Below are 19,674 nucleotides of genomic sequence, written 5' to 3'. Positions count from 1 at the left end.
TCCCTTGTGAACAAATTGAAGCATTCAACTTTTCTCTTTACCTGAACCCTCTGAAATTCAGAAACTCAGTTGAGTTCTCTTTCTTCCATAGACTATAGTTATTTGCATAAGTTCAATGAGAATCTGTTCTTGTAATGGGACACCACTGAAAACATTGGTTATTTTACCACCAAAGCTTTAACCAGAACGTCATATTTGAGAGAGACATGCATAGACTCAGATATGATGAGACAGCTTTAAGGAATTAAGGCTGACTTTATGGAGCCAATGGAACCTTGGAAATGTTGGTTTGATACCCTGCTTACAGAGTTCCCAGCAGCCTTACCAGGTGAATAAAAAAGGTCAATTCCTGGCAGTTTTAGGAACTTCAGGATATTTGGGGGACCTCAAGGAATATACCCTAATCTACAGGTATTGCAGCAATCTGATAACAAACACTTGGCTTGGCTCTGGCCTCAAGAGGCTCCTACAAGTTTCAATAACGCATCCTTAGAGGCATCTGGGTAGCTCAGTCAGTTAAGCATCCGACTGTTGGTTTCAGCTCACGTCACGATCTCATGGTTCGTGGGACGGATCCACACGTTGGGCTCTGTGCTTTCAGGACAGAATTCTTGGAATTCTCTTTCTCTGTCTCTGCACCTCTCCTGCTCATGCTCCCCGCCCCCAAATAAATAAACTTTAAAAAATGCATCCTGATGATATTCATAGATTCTAGTTGTTTTTGTTTATTTGGTTGTTTGTTTGTTTTTTTAAAATAGGCTTCACATCCAGTGTGGAGCCTAATGTAGGCCTTGAACTTACGACCCTGAGATCAAGACTGGGACACTTAATGGACTAAGTCCCCAGGTGCCCCACAGATTCTAGTTTTGATTAATTTCTTTAAATGTTTGTTGTTTGCCTAAGCTAGACAACTTGAGGTAAACTTCGAAGAGACTGCCATAATAGCTCATATACAGATAATCTTCCTGCTTGTTACTCTGAGGGGGTAATAAAAGGGACCCCATGTTGTTCATACGACAAACATATGATTACACAGCTGGACAATGGGATGGACTCCCCAATAACTGTGTAAGTCAGTTGTCACCTTGATCAGTTCCTTGGGGCTAGGATAACAAAACTGCTCTTTAAAAGTCAGAGCACACCCCACTCCATGGGGTTAATTAACTATGAACTTGTACAAATAATGGATGGCCTCACCTTGCTTTTAACTGGATTGGAGAATGCACTGGGGAATGCCCTTATCTCCCGGGACACGTCCTCTCCCACTTGCCAATGAATCCTCATAATTAGAATATTGTTAAGACTAGACATCAGGCAAAGAAGGCTTCTTAATGGTTTTATCCCTTAGCCATACTTGTGCTGGAAGCCACCACTATGATGTAAAAGTGAGAAATAGAGGCTTTAGCCAAGCATATAGCAGCCACCTTTAACCCAAATCAACATACAAGTCACCCATAAATTCAAAAAGTGGCCTCCAAAACTTAATGTCCCTTGACATCCTGACTGCAAGATAAAGGGGAAGTTATTATGCTAATATTGAGATTAAATGTTGTGTGTGTGTGTGTGTGTGTGTGTGTGTGTGTGTGTGTGTATATATATATATATATATATATATATATATATATATACCCCAGATGACTCTGCTAATGTATTGAAAGGGCGGGCCTACGCCAGCCGACTCCATCTTGTTCTGTGTCCTTCACCTTGACCACACCTCCTCCCCTCGACTCCATCTTGTTCTGTGTCCTTCACCTTGACCACACCTCCTCCCCTTGAGTAAACCCTCCCTCACCTGCCGGACCCTTCCCCAGGACCCCTCCCCAGCCAATCGGCTGAGGCCATAGCCATTACCTCACCAACTGCCCCCAGGCCCCAATAAAACCTTTGTCCTTTTGAAACTCGCTCTCTTTCCCTGCTATCTCACCGCTGCGTCGGTGCAGGTAGGGGATTGAGCTCGAGCTAGCTCGAATAAAGGCTCTTTGCTTTTGCATCGGACTCGGCTCCCTGGTGGTTTTTGGGGATCACGAATTCTGGGCATAACATTTGGGGGCTCGTCCGGGATCCCCAAGACCCCCAAGGGACCCCCGACCCGGAGAGCCTGACTGGCCACGATTAGTGTCTGTTTGTTCTGTCTTTTCTGTGTGAGCTCATTTCTGGAATTCTGGTAGTGCCCGACGCGGTCTAAGTGGACGCACTGAAGGACCACGGGCCGGGAGTTTCGGAAGACGTTCCGATTCTCCCTTCTGGAGGGACGTGGAATCCCCTCATCTGTTTCGGAGGGACGTGGAATGCCCTCAAAGGTCTGAGACGAGGCGGGTCGCTCCCGCTGGTCGGCGTGAGGCCGTCGTCTTTGGAGGGACGTGGAATCCCCTCATCGGTTTTGGAGGGACGTGGAATCCCCTCAAAGGTCTAAGCTAGCTTTCAGTTTTGCTTCCATGGAGTTGGAAGACTTTCTAGGGGCCCTCTGTTTGTCTGTTTTTGTGTTTCTCTGTTTTGCTCTGTGGACTTACTGGACGGACGTTATGGGACAGACTCGGACTACTCCTCTAAGTATTATGATTGATCACTTTAAGGATGTGAGGGGAAGAGCTAACAACCTCAGTGTGGAAGTCCGAAAGGGTCGGTTGCAGTTTTTTTGTTCTAGCGAGTGGCCAACTTTCAATGTCGGATGGCCACCAGAGGGGACCTTCGACCTCCCTACCATCCACCGAGTCAGGAGTATCATCTCTCAGCCTAAGACGGGCCATCTTGATCAGCCCCCTTACATTATCACTTGGCAGGACCTTGTAGAAGACCCACCCTCTTGGCTTAAGCCCTTCCTAACCCTGCTCCCTCCGGAGCCAAAACCCATTCTTGCTTTGCAGGAGACAGAGAAGAGGAAACGTCTTACCCAGCCTTCAGCACCCCTCTACCCTGTCGTACAGGGGGGGTACTGAAGAAAAATTAATTTTTCCTCCCCCGTATAACCCCTCTAGGATGCCGGAAGAACACCATCCTCCCCCTTCGGGGGAGGCAGACGCTGTTCCGAGAGTGGGAGGCGGAAACGCTCCAGGGGGAAGCCCGCCCTTTACCAAAGGGCTCAGAGGGAGCAATCCGCCTCTGCCGCCGACTCCACTATTCTGCCCCTGCGAGCCACCGGACCCCCAGACACGGAGGGGAATCAGCCCCATCACTATTGGCCTTTCGCCACTAGTGACCTCTACAATTGGAAAGCTCAGAATCCTAAGTTTTCCAAGAAACCGGCAGGGCTTATTGATTTATTAGACTCTGTTCTTTTTACCCATCAGCCCACGTGGGATGATTGCCAGCAGCTTTTGCAGGTCCTGTTCACGACTGAAGAAAGAGAAAGAATCCTCAATGAGGCCCGAAAACTAGTTCCGGGCGCAGACGGGAATCCCACCACCAACCAGGCTCAGATAGATGCCTCCTTCCCCTTAACTCGGCCCCAGTGGGATTTCAACACGGCAGAAGATAAGGAGAGGCTCCGGGTCTACCGCCAGACTCTAATGGGGGGTCTCCGAATGGCTGCTAGAAAGCCAACCAATTTGGCCAAGGTAGGAAATGTACAACAGGGAAAAGATGAATCTCCGGCTGCCTTTTTAGAACGGATCAGGGAGGCATTCCGTACCTACACCCCTATGGATCCAGAGGCTCTGGAAAGCAAGGCAGCTGTTATCATGGCCTTTGTAAACCAATCGGCCATAGACATTAGGAGAAAATTACAGAAAATAGATAGACTAGGAAAAAGAAGTCTGCAGGACTTACTGGTGGTAGCCGAAAAGGTATATAACAACCGGGAGCCTCCTGAGGACAAGCAGGCTCGCGCCATGGCAGCTGCCAGCAGTAAGCAGACTCGAGACCTGGCCAGAATACTACTAGCTATCATTGCTGACTTTCCCGAGGAACGAGACCGCCGTCTCCGGCAGCTGGCAGACGACGCAAGAAAAGGTAAAGGAACCACTAAGGGGGGGAAGCAGAGGCTGCAGAAGGATCAGTGCGCATACTGCAAGGAGATAGGGCATTGGGCCCGAGATTGTCCGAAAAGGGCCGGCGGGAAGGGAAGCAAGACTGATCGAGTAAAAGTCCTAGAGCTAGATGAACTAAGTGATTAGGGGAGTCGGGGTTCAGACCCTCTCCCCGAACCCAGGGTAACTCTTAAAGTGGAGGGGACCCCTATTGACTTCCTTGTCAACACCAGAGCACAACATTCGGTCCTCCGCACCCCACAAGGAAAACTAGCCAGCAAAAAGTCCTGGGTACAAGGGGCAACTGGTATGAGCCAGTATTCATGGACTACCCGAAGAACAGTAGATTTGGGGACGGGCCGGGTATCCCACTCCTTTATGGTAATACCAGAATGCCCCTACCCGCTGTTAGGACGGGACTTACTGACCAAGATTGGAGCTCAGATAACTTTCAGACAAGGGGGGCCTCAGGTCACAGATGGCAAGGGCCACCCCATCCAGGTCCTGACCATGAAACTGGAGGATGAATACCTCCTCCACCAGGAGGCGCTCCCGAGAGAGGATAATATAGACAGATGGCTACAAGAATTCCCTTCGGTTTGGGCAGAGACAGGGGGGATGGGACGAGCCGCTCATAGGACCCCAGTCCTGGTAGAGCTCAAGCCAGGAGAGAGTCCGGTAAGGATCAAACAATACCCCATGTCTCAGGAGGCCCGGAAGGGGATCCAGCCACACATCCGGAGACTACGAAGCCTAGGGGTACTAGTTCCTTGCCAGTCTGCCTGGAACACCCCCTTACTGCCGGTCAAAAAGCCTCACACAAATGACTACCGACCGGTACAAGACCTCCGGGAAGTAAATAAGAGGGTCGTGGACATACGCCCAACTGTTTCCAACCCATATACTCTCTTGAGCTCCTTAGCGCCCTCCAGGGTCTGGTATACTGTACTAGATTTAAAGGACGCCTTCTTCAGTCTGCCGCTGGCACCCCAGAGCCAACCCTTGTTCGCCTTCAAGTGGCATGATCCGGAGGAGGGCTAATGGACAACTCACCTGGACACGGCTACCTCAGGGATTCAAAAATTCACCCACCATCTTCGACGAGGCACTACACGAGGTCCTGGGTGAGTACAGAAGGGAGCACCCTGGCCTCACCCTTCTACAGTATGTAGATGACATCCTGATTGCTGCCGACACTGCCAAAGACTGTGAGCGAGGGACCCAGGACCTGCTGGCTACCCTGGGGGCCCGAAAATTAAAAGACTTAATCCGACATGCCGGAATTAAGATTCACCAACAGGACACCAAAATAGAGCAAGTTGTATCTGCCTGCAAGACCTGCCAACTCACCAACGCGAGGGCCACATCAAATAAAAAAGGAACCAGGCTCAGAGGCACCAGACTGGGAGCCCAATGGGAAGTCGACTTCACTGAAGTCAAACCAGGAAAGTATGGTTTTAAATATCTTTTAGTATTTACAGACACCTTCTCTGGCTGGGTGGAGGCATACCCAACCAAGCATGAAACGGCTCAGACGGTGGCTAAGAAGCTACTAGAAGACATCTTACCCAGGTATGGTTTTCCTGCCCTGGTAGGATCAGACAATGGACCAGCTTTTATCCCACAGGTAACACAGGCAGTAGCCAAGGCGGTGGGGGCAAACTGGAAATTACATTGTGCTTATAGGCCCCAGAGCTCAGGACAGGTAGAAAGAATGAATAGAACCCTAAAAGAGACCCTTACCAAATTAACCATGGAGACTGGCAGGGACTGGGTGACTCTCCTACCGTACGCCCTTTACCGGGTTAGAAACATTCCTTACACTCTGGGTTTTACTCCCTACGAGATCATGTTTGGCAGGCCACCCCCTGTTATTCCCAGCCTTCTAGCTGAACTTATTGTTGAGTTTAAAGATCAAGAACTTTTTCTTTCCTTGAGCGGGCTCCAGAGGGCGCACGAGGACATTTGGCCGCGCCTCCGTGCCATCTACGAGGCTGGCCCGATCCCGACACCTCATCAGTACAGGCCGGGAGACTGGGTCTACGTCAAGAGGCACCACCGAGAGACTCTCGAGCCGCGCTGGAAGGGACCCTACATCGTGGTGTTGACAACCCCCACCGCTCTCAAGGTAGACGGCATCGCGACCTGGGTCCATCACACCCACGCTCAGCCAGCGGACCCCTCCTCGATCCGGAAGGACTTCGTCACGCGATGGGCCATCAGTCGGGACCAACACAACCCGCTCAAGCTCAAGCTACAGCGCATTCGACCTACCTAATATTGGTAACTCTGTTAACTCTGCTTGTCATTGCTCATGCTGCCGGGAGTCCCCACGCCCCCCAAAACATCACCTGGCAGATCATAGACACCAGCTCGGGGACAATACTTAATCAGACCTCCTAGAGCCACCCCAGGGACACATGCTTCCCAGAACTTTGCGTAAACCTCCAGACTCTGTTCTCCTTGTCACCATAAATGCAGCCGGTCCCATGATTGGGTCCGTAAGCTACATGACAAGGGGGGAATGAAAGGGCGGGCCTACGCCAGCCGACTCCATCTTGTTCTGTGTCCTTCACCTTGACCACACCTCCTCCCCTTGACTCCATCTTGTTCTGTGTCCTTCACCTTGACCACACCTCCTCCCCTTGAGTAAACCCTCCCTCACCTGCCGGACCCTTCCCCAGGACCCCTCCCCAGCCAATCGGCTGAGGCCATAGCCATTACCTCACCAACTGCCCCCAGGCCCCAATAAAACCTTTGTCCTTTTGAAACTCGCTCTCTTTCCCTGCTATCTCACCGCTGCGTCGGTGCAGGTAGGGGATTGAGCTCGAGCTAGCTCGAATAAAGGCTCTTTGCTTTTGCATCGGACTCAGCTCCCTGGTGGTTTTTGGGGATCACGAATTCTGGGCATAACAGTATCCCAAGTTTTAGCAAATATACACATACAAATTAAGGTAATGTCTCACTCCTAGCCCTATCAATGTTTGGTTAAATTCTTGGTTGGGAATGGGACTACAGTCTATCTTAAAGGGTCTTCTTATCACACTTTTTTCTTTAAGGTTTTATTCTTAAGTAATCTCTATACCAATTGTGGGGCTTGAATTCACAACCCAGAGTTAAAGTCACATGCTCTACCTACTGAGCCAGCCAGGCACCCCACACTTCTTATTTTTATTGTAATATTAATCCTAGTGTGTTGTCTCTTTTGCTTTATTCTCTCCTATTGTCGAGGTACAGGTAAAACTTCCTAACTCCTTCACCCAGCTGACAGATGATCCTTACTACACAAAACAGTCCTTCCTCAATATCCGCTCTGGACTCTACAGCAATGGGCTTCCATAATAGTTACTTGTAGGGACAGAGAGCAACCAGTTCAGTCCATTAGTAGGGACATCTCTACGGCCCCTGTCGGCTTGAAGAAGTTACAGCACATGGGCCGTTCGGCCTTCAACAGCCTTAAAGATTTTAGGACTGAAAATTGGTCAGGGAGGAAATGATGAGGGATAGAAGCAGAAAAATGTTCACTGTTAGCCCCAAAGGCTGACTTCTAGCCTGCATAGTTTTGATAAGGATCAAATAAGTGCTGGTTGCTACATTCTTAAAGGGTCTTATAACTGCCTGTGTATCTTGTATCTCACCATTAGTTGATATTGAACTGAATGATAAATACCAGAGAAATCTTGCAAACGTACTTTTACGAGTACAAATTCAAAGAAGATATTTATGATCTAATACTCCCTGCACGTTCCACCCCCCTTGAGTACTAAGTGTGTAACCACCAGCTTCATACAACAAAAGTGCAGTTCTTTGTGCCCACGGGTCCTGACCGCTGTCCCCGTGCTACTTAAATAAACCTGTTAAGTTGCAGCATACAATGTCTCAAGAATTCTTTCTTGGCCATTGTGTTCAATGACCCCCGGAACAGATTGGAGTGACTACCCAGTTTTGGGGGGTGATGGAACTGTCCTATATCTTAATTGTGGTACTAGTCTCACAACTGTATTCATTTCTCAAAATTATCAAACTGTGGTTAAAAACATAAAAGCAGGCCCAAATTGGACCAGTTTATGCTAAGCCCCAAGTCACCAAACCAAGACTTAGTTCACTTTCAGCTCTGACAGAAAGGGAATCCCACACCCATCAGGCATCTCCCAATCAGCACCAGTTAGGTCATCTGCCCGACAGCCTCCAGCCAGCCTCCAGGAGAGGTGCCTGCAGTAACCAACTGGCTTTTTTGTTTAGTAGAATCTCCTTGTTCCCACTCCCTTCTGCCTATAAATGCCTATCAATTTGTGTATCTCCTTGGAGCCACTTTCTTTCTGCTAGACTGAATGCTGCCCAATTCATGAATCAATGACCAAAGCCAGTAAGATCATTAAAATTCACTCGGTTGAATTTTGTTCTTTAATACTGTACTGCATACACATCATACCTTCAGGGACTTGACTGAGAAAAATAATTTAGAATTAAAAAAAAAAACTAAAAAAAAAACCCTCTTTGATATACAATCTAAGTGAAAATAATTATTACAATTTTCTTGTTAAATTATTTGTATGTTTGTATTTTAGTTTTCCAAAAAGCTTTACTTAATTATTCTGCAATAAAAAAACAGATTTTAAAAATGTGGACCATTAGAACACACATGGATAAAGTTCTAACAATCCAAATGGATTAGGAAAAAGTTTCAGGTTTTCTTTTGGCTTCAATTTTATTTTTAAGGTTTAAAATAATTTAAAGAAAGTCCTTCTTGGTTAGGTTCATCAGAAGCTTCAAGGAAATTAGAATGTTTTCATTTCTATGGATGTGTTGTTTCATACGGAGGAGTCCTGGGGTGAGCCAATCCTTAAGTATTCAAATTGCTAATTCAGGGATAAAACTGTATTTACAGAACTGTTAAATGTTAAAATTTACATGTAAAATAGGCTTGACAATAGGATATCCTGTTTTGGAAGCTGGAGTCAAAAGATCCCAGAATCTACATTCTCTAACCCACTGAGTCCCCAAAACAGTGACTCTTAACACTGACTCGAACACCTGCATAGCTTATTAAAATGCAGATGTATGGGTTACAGCCATTATTTACATACTCAGAATCTTGGGGATGGGTCCCAAGAATCTGTTAAGCTCTTCAAGAAATTCTTATGCACATTACCACTTGAGAACTCTTGACCAGATAAAAGTAATATGGCCTAGACGTGGGGCTTTGCCAGGGTTCCTACTGATGGCTGCGACCCTAATGGCCGATTCAAAGAAAAGAAGGAATTCTATTGCTGAAAACAATTATGCTCTTTTCAAATTTAAATCCATTCTGAAAAACAGTCAGGTTTTATTAGGCTAATAACTCTGTGACTATAAATAGACCCATCTTTTAAGGAGACACACAAGTTTAAAATGTTTCCTTTCTATAAATGTGAAATGTTTGTGCAAATGTAATATAAATTTATACACTTACACTTACAACCTTCCAGTTTCCCTTGCATGTAAGTACCTTTGTGTGCCTTCTCTTTCAAATCTCTTAATCCAGGCTGTAGGAGTAGAATAAAAGATGGTCTGAAAGTAATTGAGTTTCTGCATTTTTTTTTTCACCTCAAGACTGCATTTGTGTAACCAAAGAATGTTGATTTTAAGAATGAAGGGTTTTGATATTATTTTAATGATAAGAGACACACATTCCAAGCTGCTATAAAATTTGTGAAGTATTTTGAAACATCTTTTAAAATGGCTGAAAATGATTTAATCACTCCTGAGTGTATTTTCTTATAAAATACACAGTAAAGAAAAACTTTAAATTTAACCTAAATACAAATTTTACCTATTTTCCCTTGAAAATGGCTCTATTTTAAATATTTTGTGAGCCCAACACTAAAAGAACTTCAGAGATGTTAAAATAAGGGTTTTGCCTTCTTTTTACTTCTCCATGGAATATAATTCCCAGAAACATTCAAACAATCTTGACCATGCATATATCACAATTAAGCATTTCAGTGGAAACCACGGTCAAAAACACAGGTCACTCTATAAACCATGTTCACTGACAAAGGAGACAGTAGTATACTTAAAAAAAAAAAAAAGTTGCCATACTTTTTTACAATGAAAGACACAAAAGGAAAGAATAAATAATTAAAAGCTAAAATATATAGTACATACTTAAGGGTGAAAATCAGGACAAAATTTGAAGTTTTCGAAGAACTGCTACAAATACTATTTTGAAAATAGCGCTGACTTGGGAAGCAGGAGACCTAGACTCTAGCCCAGCTCTGACATGCCCTTGTCATATAATCTTTGAAAGTCACTTTGAGTCTCATTCTTCATAATGGATACTAAAACTACTGACACCTTAGCATGAACAAAGAGAGGGGCATCAAATTGTACTAGTAATCACTCTATTTGTAAACTCCTAAAACTCAGTTAAAAAAACAAAAATAAAAACTCAGTCTTTTTTAGTGACATTGTTGTGATATTCACATGATTTTTTATATTGTATAATAAAACATACCAACGTTCAGAAGATCGGTATAACTGAGTGGAATAATATTTTCCAAATTCATTATGTTACAAAATCACACGTAGGGATGGGGGCACCTGGCTGGCTCAGTGGGCAGAACATGTGACTCTTGATAGGATTTCTACAATTATCTTGAAAAAGCTATTAAAATGTACTTTTAATCCTTTTAAGATGTACTCTTTCCTTTTTCTTCTACTAGCCAGAAGAAATTTGTAAAAATGTATAACAATGCCACTTGTCTCACTAATATTTTTGTTTCAAAAGTTATTTTTCATAAAAATTATTAATCCTTAATGGGCACATGTTGTTTATATTCATATTATTTATTAAATAATTATTTTAAAAATTCGAGTTCTCATAGCTAACACAATAAATCTTAATAAATACAACCCATATAAACCAAGCTTTCTCAGGTCCTGAGTAATTTTTAAGAGTTACAGAGGGGTCCTGAAACAAAAGGTTTCAGAACCACTGATCTAGACAAGAAATACCAAGGGAAAAAGAATTGAGCTTATATTTCTAGTACTTGCTAGAAGTAAAAGGCTTATTTTACCTTGCCACAACTTCTCTAGGATTGCTTTCATTTCCTGGTTATATTATTACACATTAACCTTTATCATAATTCAGCTCCACTTGTAATACCCTGACATGTGATGCCTAGGTGCTTTCATAAACAATGAGCTATGGTACTCCACCCTTAGTGTACCAATCATAGAAACTTAACATTGACAGAATTCCATAAAGCCACACTTCCTGCCGTGACTCTAAGTAATCTGCTACGTAGAAAGTTTCTGAAACTATATTAAGGAATTACGTCACATGATATAATTAGAAAATGCTTTTAAGGAAACAGTATCTCCAAATTCTAAGAATTTCGAGTAGAAAAAGTTACAATTCACTTCCTTGTGTCCCTAAATGATGTGTTTGAAAATAAGTGCGGGGGCGCCTGAGTGGCTAAGTTGGTTAAGCACCCAACTTCGGCTAAGGTCATGATGTCAACAGTTAATGAGTTCGAACCCTGGCATCAGGCTGTCTGCTGTCAGTGCAGGGCCTCCTTCAGATCCTTGGTTGGTCTCCCTCTCTCTCTCTGTCCCTCCCCAACTTGCACTCTCTCTCTCTCTCTCTCAAAAATAAAAAAAAAATTTTAAACTAAAATAAAAAATAAGTGGAGAGATTCTACTACCTCTTCCCACCAACGTAGATTTGATTAGAACAATGCTTTTTTTTTTTGAGAGACAGCACGTCAACAGGGGAGAGGGGCAGAGGGAGGGAGTGGGGGGACAGAGAGAGAGACAGAGACAGAGAGACAGAGAGAGAGAGAGAAAGAGAGAAAGAGAGAGAGAGAGAGAGAGAGAGAGAGAGAGAGAATCTTAAGCAGGCTCCACAGTCAGAAGCTCCACTGACCTGAGCCAAAACCATGAGGAGGAGGTTCAATTGACTGAGCCACCCAGGGGCCCCTAAATTTGCTTCAAACAATTCTTAGAAGAGTACAAAGCATTCACCCTCTGACCAAGAGTAAATTTAGAAAAAAAGAGAAAATGGACATTATTACACTTTAGAGCAGGCACTTTTCCATCAAAGTTTGCTGTATCAATCAATATTAATGTCAAAAAGTAGGTTTCATGAACAGGCGAACAACTGATGACAGTCATGAAAACTCTCCACTTGACATTTAAATATTAAGGACCGAGGTTCTGGGCAAGAATAAAGCCAGGGTTTATAGTCACCATACACTTCGATATCCCATGAAAAGCAACCTGTGACCAAAACTCCACTCTAGGACATTTTAATACTCCAGGAATGTGGTTCCACAACTCTCATATCACTGATTAACCATCAGAGCCTCAACCTATTATAAGAAATGCTGGAGCTGAAGAATAGAAGCAAAGAACCCTAACTATATAGCTAATTGTCACACATTGATAACATGAAGGGACTGATAATACTGTAGTATGTAACAATGTTTAGTCTTTTTTAAATTTTATTTATTTATTTATTTTTAAGTAAACTTCACTCCCAAGGTGGGGCTTGAACCCTGAGATCAGAGTTGAATGGCTCTACCCACTGAGCCAGTCAGCCACCCCTATGTTTTGTTTTGTTTTGTTTTGTTTTGTTTTGTTTTGTTTTGTTTTGTTTTTCTTTAAGTAATCTCTATGCCCAATGTGGGGCTGGAACTCACAATACCAAGCCTGAGTCTCACACTCCTCTGACTGAGTGTGAACCAGCCAGCTGTCCCTGAACAAATGACAATCTATGTGGAACCCAAAGACAATACTACATATAGAGATAGCTTGACATTATCCACATTATCTGTCAAAGGGAACATGGGATTCTTGTTCATTTTCCCTCCATTCTCTGGTGACTTCCTCACAGGGTTTCCTATAAGCATGGTTTACAGCACTCTTTTACCTTTAATTCCTATCTTTTCTAGATCTATCTCTCCTGTTTTCATTTTATTATTCCTCTGCGGTCTCACCGTGTATCTCTCACCTTTTACTTATAACTAGCCTTCTCACAATCTGCCCAAGAATTATTTGTGGGCCTGTCTGTCCTAATAGATCAAAAACTCCCTGGTGTTGGAGATTCATTTCGGTATCTTCTAGAGTATATAGCCCAGTGCCTTACATGTGAAAGGTGCTATTTAAAAAAAACTGCAAACAAATGTTGGCAAAGATACAGAGAAAATGGAATCCTTGGGCACTGTTGGTAAGACTGTAAAATGGTGCAATCACTATTAAAAAAAAAGTATGAAGATTAAAATAATTAAATTAGACCATTAAAAATAGAACTACCAAATGATCCAGCAATCCCACTTGAAAGCAGCGTCTGGAAGAGGTATTTGCATGATAAGGCTCATAGCAGTATTCACAACAGCCAAGAGGTAGAAGCAACTTAAGTGTCCGTCAACAGGTGAATGAAAAACAAAATGTAGTGATATACACACATACACCAACATTCAATGGAATATTACCCAGCCTTAAAAGAGAAGGGAATTCTGTCTCATGTTATAACAAGGAGCCTGGAGAACATTACGCAGAGATAAGCCAGTCGCAAAAGGACAAACACTGTTATGATTCCATGTATACGAAATATTTCAAGTAGTCAAATTCACAGCGACAGAAACTAGAAGGATGGCTACCAAGAGCCGAAGGAGCGGGGGCCGGAGAGGGGGGAAAGCGGATCATTGTTTAATAGGTGTAGAGTTCAAACTTGCAAGACGAAATGTTTTGGATATCTGCTGCACAGCAGTGGGAACACACTTCACGCCACTGAACTGTGCGCTCACAAATGGTTAAAACAGTAAATTTTACGTTATTTGTTTTTTACACCACCACAAAAATAGACAGACAGATAGATAGATAACTTTAAAAAAAACCAGCCCTGCTGTACAAGATTATCTTGAAGGTCTTAGTTTGGCTAATTTGGTCAGAAAAAAAGCTTGGTGGCAAAGAGGAAGCAAGCATATGGTGAGAGAAGCAAGCCAACAGGGTGGCTTGACCCGCCTAGGAGCCTCTCCTCCTCCCCCCTTTCCCCCAAACAGGGTTACTTTTCGTTTTCTCCCACAGTTTAGAAAACCTCATCCCCACCCCCACTCCCTCACCCACTACAGGAGCCATACAAAAGCAGAACTTCCTGGGGACAAAACTCCACTTAGCCTACTGCTGCTGGAGACTCAACTCCTCCTGGCAGGAGCCCTTGAAACATTTATGTGAAATAAGCCTTTTTTAAAATACTAGTTTATCCAAACTCTGGGCCAAGGAACACATTTGAGTAGAGGTGACATAGAGGAGAATTCACTTATTTAATGCAATGAAATATGAAGAGTTAAGGGCTACAGTGAGGCAATAAATCTTAAAAGTTATCAATTAGATAATTTCTGCTAAAAACCTAGATGTGAGAACCAGGGGTAGTGACTTCCATTTAAAAGCAAACAGCGTTTTAAGCACCCACGTGTCCTGAAACTTTTAGACCAAGACATCCCTAGAGCAATGCTGGGTGCAAGGCATGTTACACCCATTCTTCCCCTCACTTAAAATATTTTTTAGGATGAAATACACTTTTAAAATATTTGATTTTTAAGGAATCGCTACACCCAAATCTTCTAGTCAGACAATCAAAAACGACTCCATACATTGCCAAATATCCCCTGGGGGGTAAAATCCTCCCCTCCCGGTTGAGAACTGCTAATACAGAGGACTTAGTCCACTTCTTTTTTTTTTTTTAATTTTTTTTAATGTTTATCTTTATTTTTGACAGAGAGAGACAGAGCATGAGTGGGGGAGAGGCAGAGAGAGAGGGGGAGACACAGAATGTGAAGCAGGCTCCAGACTCTGAGCTGGCAGCACAGAGCCTGACGTGGGGCTTGAACTCATGAACCGTGAGATCACAACCCGAGCCGAAGTCAGATGCTTGACTGACTGAGCCACCCAGGCGCCCCATAAGTCAGTCCACTTCTAAAGTCAGACCCCAATTTGTTGTGGCCTGTTGCTGTTTTATACCAGCTTCTCCCGTCTCTTTGGTTACTATGGTAACGTTAAACATAAGCTCACACTATATTCTTGGTAAACTTTTCTGTTATGAAGAGAAAAGAGGCAGGCTACAGATTCTAACAGAAATATGGATATTTACCTATAATGCTTCTAAATTAATAACTGAAAAAGGCTTCTTGGTTACTTGAAACACAAGGTGTAAGAAGTTTCTAGATACTGGGGCGTGTGGGTGGCTCAGTTGGTGAGCGTCCGACTTCAGCTCAGGTCATGATCTCATGGTTGGTGAGTTCAAGCCCCATGTCGGGCTCTGTGCTGACAGCTCGGAGCCTGGAGCCTGCTTTGGATTCTGTGTCTCCCTCTCTCTCTGTTCCTCCCCGGCTCACACTCTGTCTCTCTCTCAAAAATAAATAAACATTAAAAAAAAAAAATTTAAAAAAAAAAAAAAGAAGTTTCTAGATACTAACATAGGCTTTTCAGTGCCTGAACATAAAATCTATTTGTTTAGATGCCTGGCTGGCCCACTTAATAGAGAATGCAATTTCTGATCTCAGGGTCCTGAGTTCAAGCCCCACTTTGGATATAGAGCTTACTTAAAAATAAATGAATGAATGAATGAATGAATGAGTAAATAAAGTTTTATATGTTGTATTCAGCAGTGGATAACATCCATAAACAAGATAGGTAACTATAAAAATTAATACAGCTTTGGGCTCAGATGAAGGGAAGAGGACTTTTTGAATGAATAATACAAGAATGAGAAATCACTGTAGAACAGGACAACATGGCTTTGGAATGGAATCAATTTGCATTTGAATCTGAACTTTCTGATCTTGGGTAAAACGTTTAATCCCTCTGAGCCCAGAAAATAGGAGGGAAAAAAAAAAGCCTCTTTTGTTTCTTATCTTGAGGAAGGGGATAGTCTTTTACCTATCTGTATTTCCACTATACCTGGAAAATAATGTCAAGAAATGAATTTTAAGTACAAAATGTCAAGACTCCTTTCTTCTTTAAGAAATCATTTAATATTTGTAAGACCTCTTGCCCTTCCAATAAGTCAGCTCCACACCAAGGTTATTTAAAGGATTCATGAATGACTTGGGACTGACCAGGCATGGTAATGAATAGGTTTCTTTTTCAAAAGTCAAAAACAGGGCCCTTGAACAATGAGGTTTTATACAAAAAGATTTAGACTCGTCCTCATCCACAATTCTTACATTTGTAAGTAATCTTTAAGCCTAATAAGAATTCTACCATTTGGGTATCACGGGAGATGTTGGTTATAGCACCATAGAAGCCCTCCACCAGAGAGAAGCAGGTACTGGCCTTAAGATCAAAATATAAGCCAAAAGGAGTGGGGGATCCTTCCACAGAATCGCCTTAACCTCCGATTGGCATAAAACAGGGTGGTGGTTAATCTTAGCTCTTTTACAGAGAAGAAAAGCTGTGAAAAGCTGAGCATTCTCTTTATGAGCCTTTCACTTTATTTCTATAAAAACCTGAAGATCTGAGCATTCAATGATAGTTAAAATTACCTTACATCAAAGGGTAGTACCAGTATGTTAACATCACACTAACGGGCAACCTGCATTTTTATCCCCTCATCCCATTCCCCTCCAGCAAATACACAGTTTCAACTCTTCCCTCTTCTAGCTCTGGTGAGGACATCTAGTCTTTTCTGAAAAGTCTCGAGGAACAGCCCAGGGTCGTTTTCAGTAATTAGGAGAAACTGTCATAAAGAACATGCTTATAAAAGTCCCATAGCATATCACCTCACTGAAAAGGAAAAGGAAACATGAAACATTTTCTGCCAAGTAAAAATATAATACAATTTTTGTTTCCATCGTCAAAATAGATAACCTCGAGGAGTTTAGATGTCTAACTCTTTTTGGGGTCTAAAATTTGGGGTTAGATACCATGGGCAATGGAAATTTGCTAACTGTGTGTGGTTTTGGTAATTTACAAGTATAATGAATGAGATCAAAGGGCTTCGATTTTCCCAAAATTCAGAACACTACTTCATTCCAAAAGAGATGTCACCTATAAATAGCCTCCCTCTTCTTAAATTTTATGTTTGGTTGAACTTTTCCCTATGTACATCATTTGGTTACATAATCTGTGGCAAGAGACAGCTAGACAAGGAATATTCAACACTTTAACCAATGACAATGTTCAGGGTGCTGGAAAATGAATCTTTCCACAAAAGACACATCCAGCGTCAAAGAAAACCTCTTATATAGATCCTGACAAAGGACAAATTTAACGTCTAAGTGAGATCAACTTGAACAAAACATTCAAAATTTCTAAACAAGTTATGTTACCATGAGTACCTTTCATCAGTGGACTTAAGTCACTTACAATGTTGGTAAAGCGTTAATATGCAGAGAAAGCCACGTGGATATAGGTTAGTTATACTTTCTACGACACTCCCAATCCTGGGTTGGAGTCAGAAGGCTAGGCTTTCCAAAATGCCTAATGTGTCATGTGTTTGGTGTAATCTGAAATTCAAGATGTTCTGGGCCAGGCTGGTGACTTCCTAAGGAACATGTTCAGACCTTGTTTTAACTAGCAGTTTCTTAGTCTCTTATAAGTAATCATTTGTTCTACACTAGCTTGGGCTTCTTTATTCCTAAAGATCTTCCATTAGGCTTGAATGTCTTGTTATCTGTAATCAGGTATTTAAACAGTAATATGTTTCCTTTATTTTGCACTCATCATTAGCTATTCTGTGGCTAACCCCATCTGCCTTAGGGTGATGTGGAACAGCAACTCCTGAGGTCCTCTTAGCTTTCATCTCCTGACCCACCTGAAGTTTCTCAAAGGGCTCTGGGTCACTGTACTTACTACCTAGGTAATGACAACATTATCATGAGTTTCCTTCACTTCAATGACTCCAAGACAGGCCAGAATTGCTAACCTTTGGGTCTAGGTGTCCAAATCCAACCATTCTTTTTTTTTCTTTTCCTTTTTTTTTTTTTTAAGATTTTTTTTTTTTTTAATTTAAATTTACTTAAGTAATTCCTATACCCAACTTGGGGCTCAAACTCATGACCCCAAGATCAAGAGTCACATGCTCTTCTGAATGAGCCAACCAGACGCTCAAAGTTACACCAACACTTAGAAATCACTTTTTTTTAAGATTTTTTTTTTTTAAAGTAATCTCTACAACCCAATGTGCGGCTCAAACTCACAAGCCTAAGATAAAGAGTTGCATGCTCCATCGACTGAGCCAGCCAAGTGCTTCTAGAAAGCTACAAATCTCATAGTAAGCCTATAAACTAAAACTACATGGTTTATAGCACAACCAGCTATAGAGAACACAGTAGAAAACACAGCTAATTCATTCATGGAAATTTAGCATTGGATAGTACAAACAGTTGCCAAATTCTCTACTGCTAATTTGGGCCAATTAGCATAAAACTCATCGGATTTGCTTAAAAGTATCTTCTTTTGTAAGGAAATGCTAAAGAACATGAGGAAAAGACTGAAGAAGAGGAGAGAGAAACTCATGTATCTAATGAAAAGGGGGTCAATTACACCCATGAACGACTTGGGTGTTCTGCTCTCAAAGAGTAAACAGGAAAAAAAATCTAAATAGCTGAAGTCAGACTATCCTACCTAAAGGCTTTTACCTCTCAGTATTAAAAGGAGTATTTTATGCAAAATAAATTGCCCAAACTAAAACATTCAAAAATGTTAAATATTCTCAAGAAAACAATAGCTTGAGCCCTCCATACTTCAGGTAACACTTCTTCCCATAAAGGAAAAAGAAATGAATACATTGAAGGAACATACAACTACTGAATAGCTAAAAGAAAAATAAAGCAACAAGGAGCAAATGTGTTTCAAAGATCTACTATATAGACTACTAAATTGAAACTCATAGTATATGTGTAAAAAAACTACTGCACATACTAATGTTAACTTTTATATTTAAAATAATCACTTTTCTCTTTTAAGCAGCAATTATCCCCCAGTATGATTCTTACTCAGTTGAGCTAAAGGATATAAGGGAGCAGCACCAGGATGTACATAGGCTGATAAAAGAGAATCCCAGAATTATAGAAAAAGGGTAAGGTACTGAGGGATGAGAAACAAAGTCCAGTACCTTTTCATTTGCACCCAAATCTTCAAAGAAATGAAACCATAGGTTATCAGTCTAGCAATTTATTTGATACTTGATCTAAACCATTTCAGTAATCTTCATGGATAGAATTAAAAGGTCACACCCCTGGGACGCCTGGGTGGCTCAGTCAGTTAAGCATCTGACTTTGGCTCAGGTCATGATCTTGCGGTTTGTGAGTTTGAGCCCACGCTCCCCCACTTGTGCTCTGTCTATCTCTGTCTATCCAAAATAAATAAACATAAAAAAAAATTTAAAGAAAAAAAGGACACCCTCCCCCCCCCCCCGTCCGGGTGACAGATGGAAGCTACACTTGTGATCACAGCATAATGTATAAACTTGAGGAATCACCGTGTTGTACACCTGAAACTAACGTAACATTGTGAGTCAGCTATACTCAAACGTAAAAATAAAAATAAAAACATCAGACTCCTTTCAAGACTTTGGTCAACTTTGGTAAAGATGATCCACAATAAATATTATTACCTGGTTAATGGGAGACAGAATTTTGCAAAACAAACTCTCTCCTCTCTTCCCTAACCCATCTTTTATGAACAAGAACCCATAAAAATGATACATTATTTATAGGAGAAT

The 19,674-nt window shown here is 42.2% G+C and overlaps 1 protein-coding gene across 1 annotated transcript in view; it reads right to left on the bottom strand.

The window, feature by feature from the left end:
- Positions 1-19,674, bottom strand: part of CD4H9orf85 (chromosome D4 C9orf85 homolog) — a 71,292-nt gene that overhangs the window by 13,854 nt on the left and 37,764 nt on the right. The window lies entirely within an intron of this gene.

This window comes from Prionailurus bengalensis, chromosome D4 (genome assembly GCF_016509475.1).
Source record: "Prionailurus bengalensis isolate Pbe53 chromosome D4, Fcat_Pben_1.1_paternal_pri, whole genome shotgun sequence".
NCBI classification, from domain to species: Eukaryota; Metazoa; Chordata; class Mammalia; order Carnivora; family Felidae; genus Prionailurus; species Prionailurus bengalensis.
Note: the sequence above shows the minus strand (reverse complement) of the source record. Positions and strands in the feature narration are given on the sequence as shown.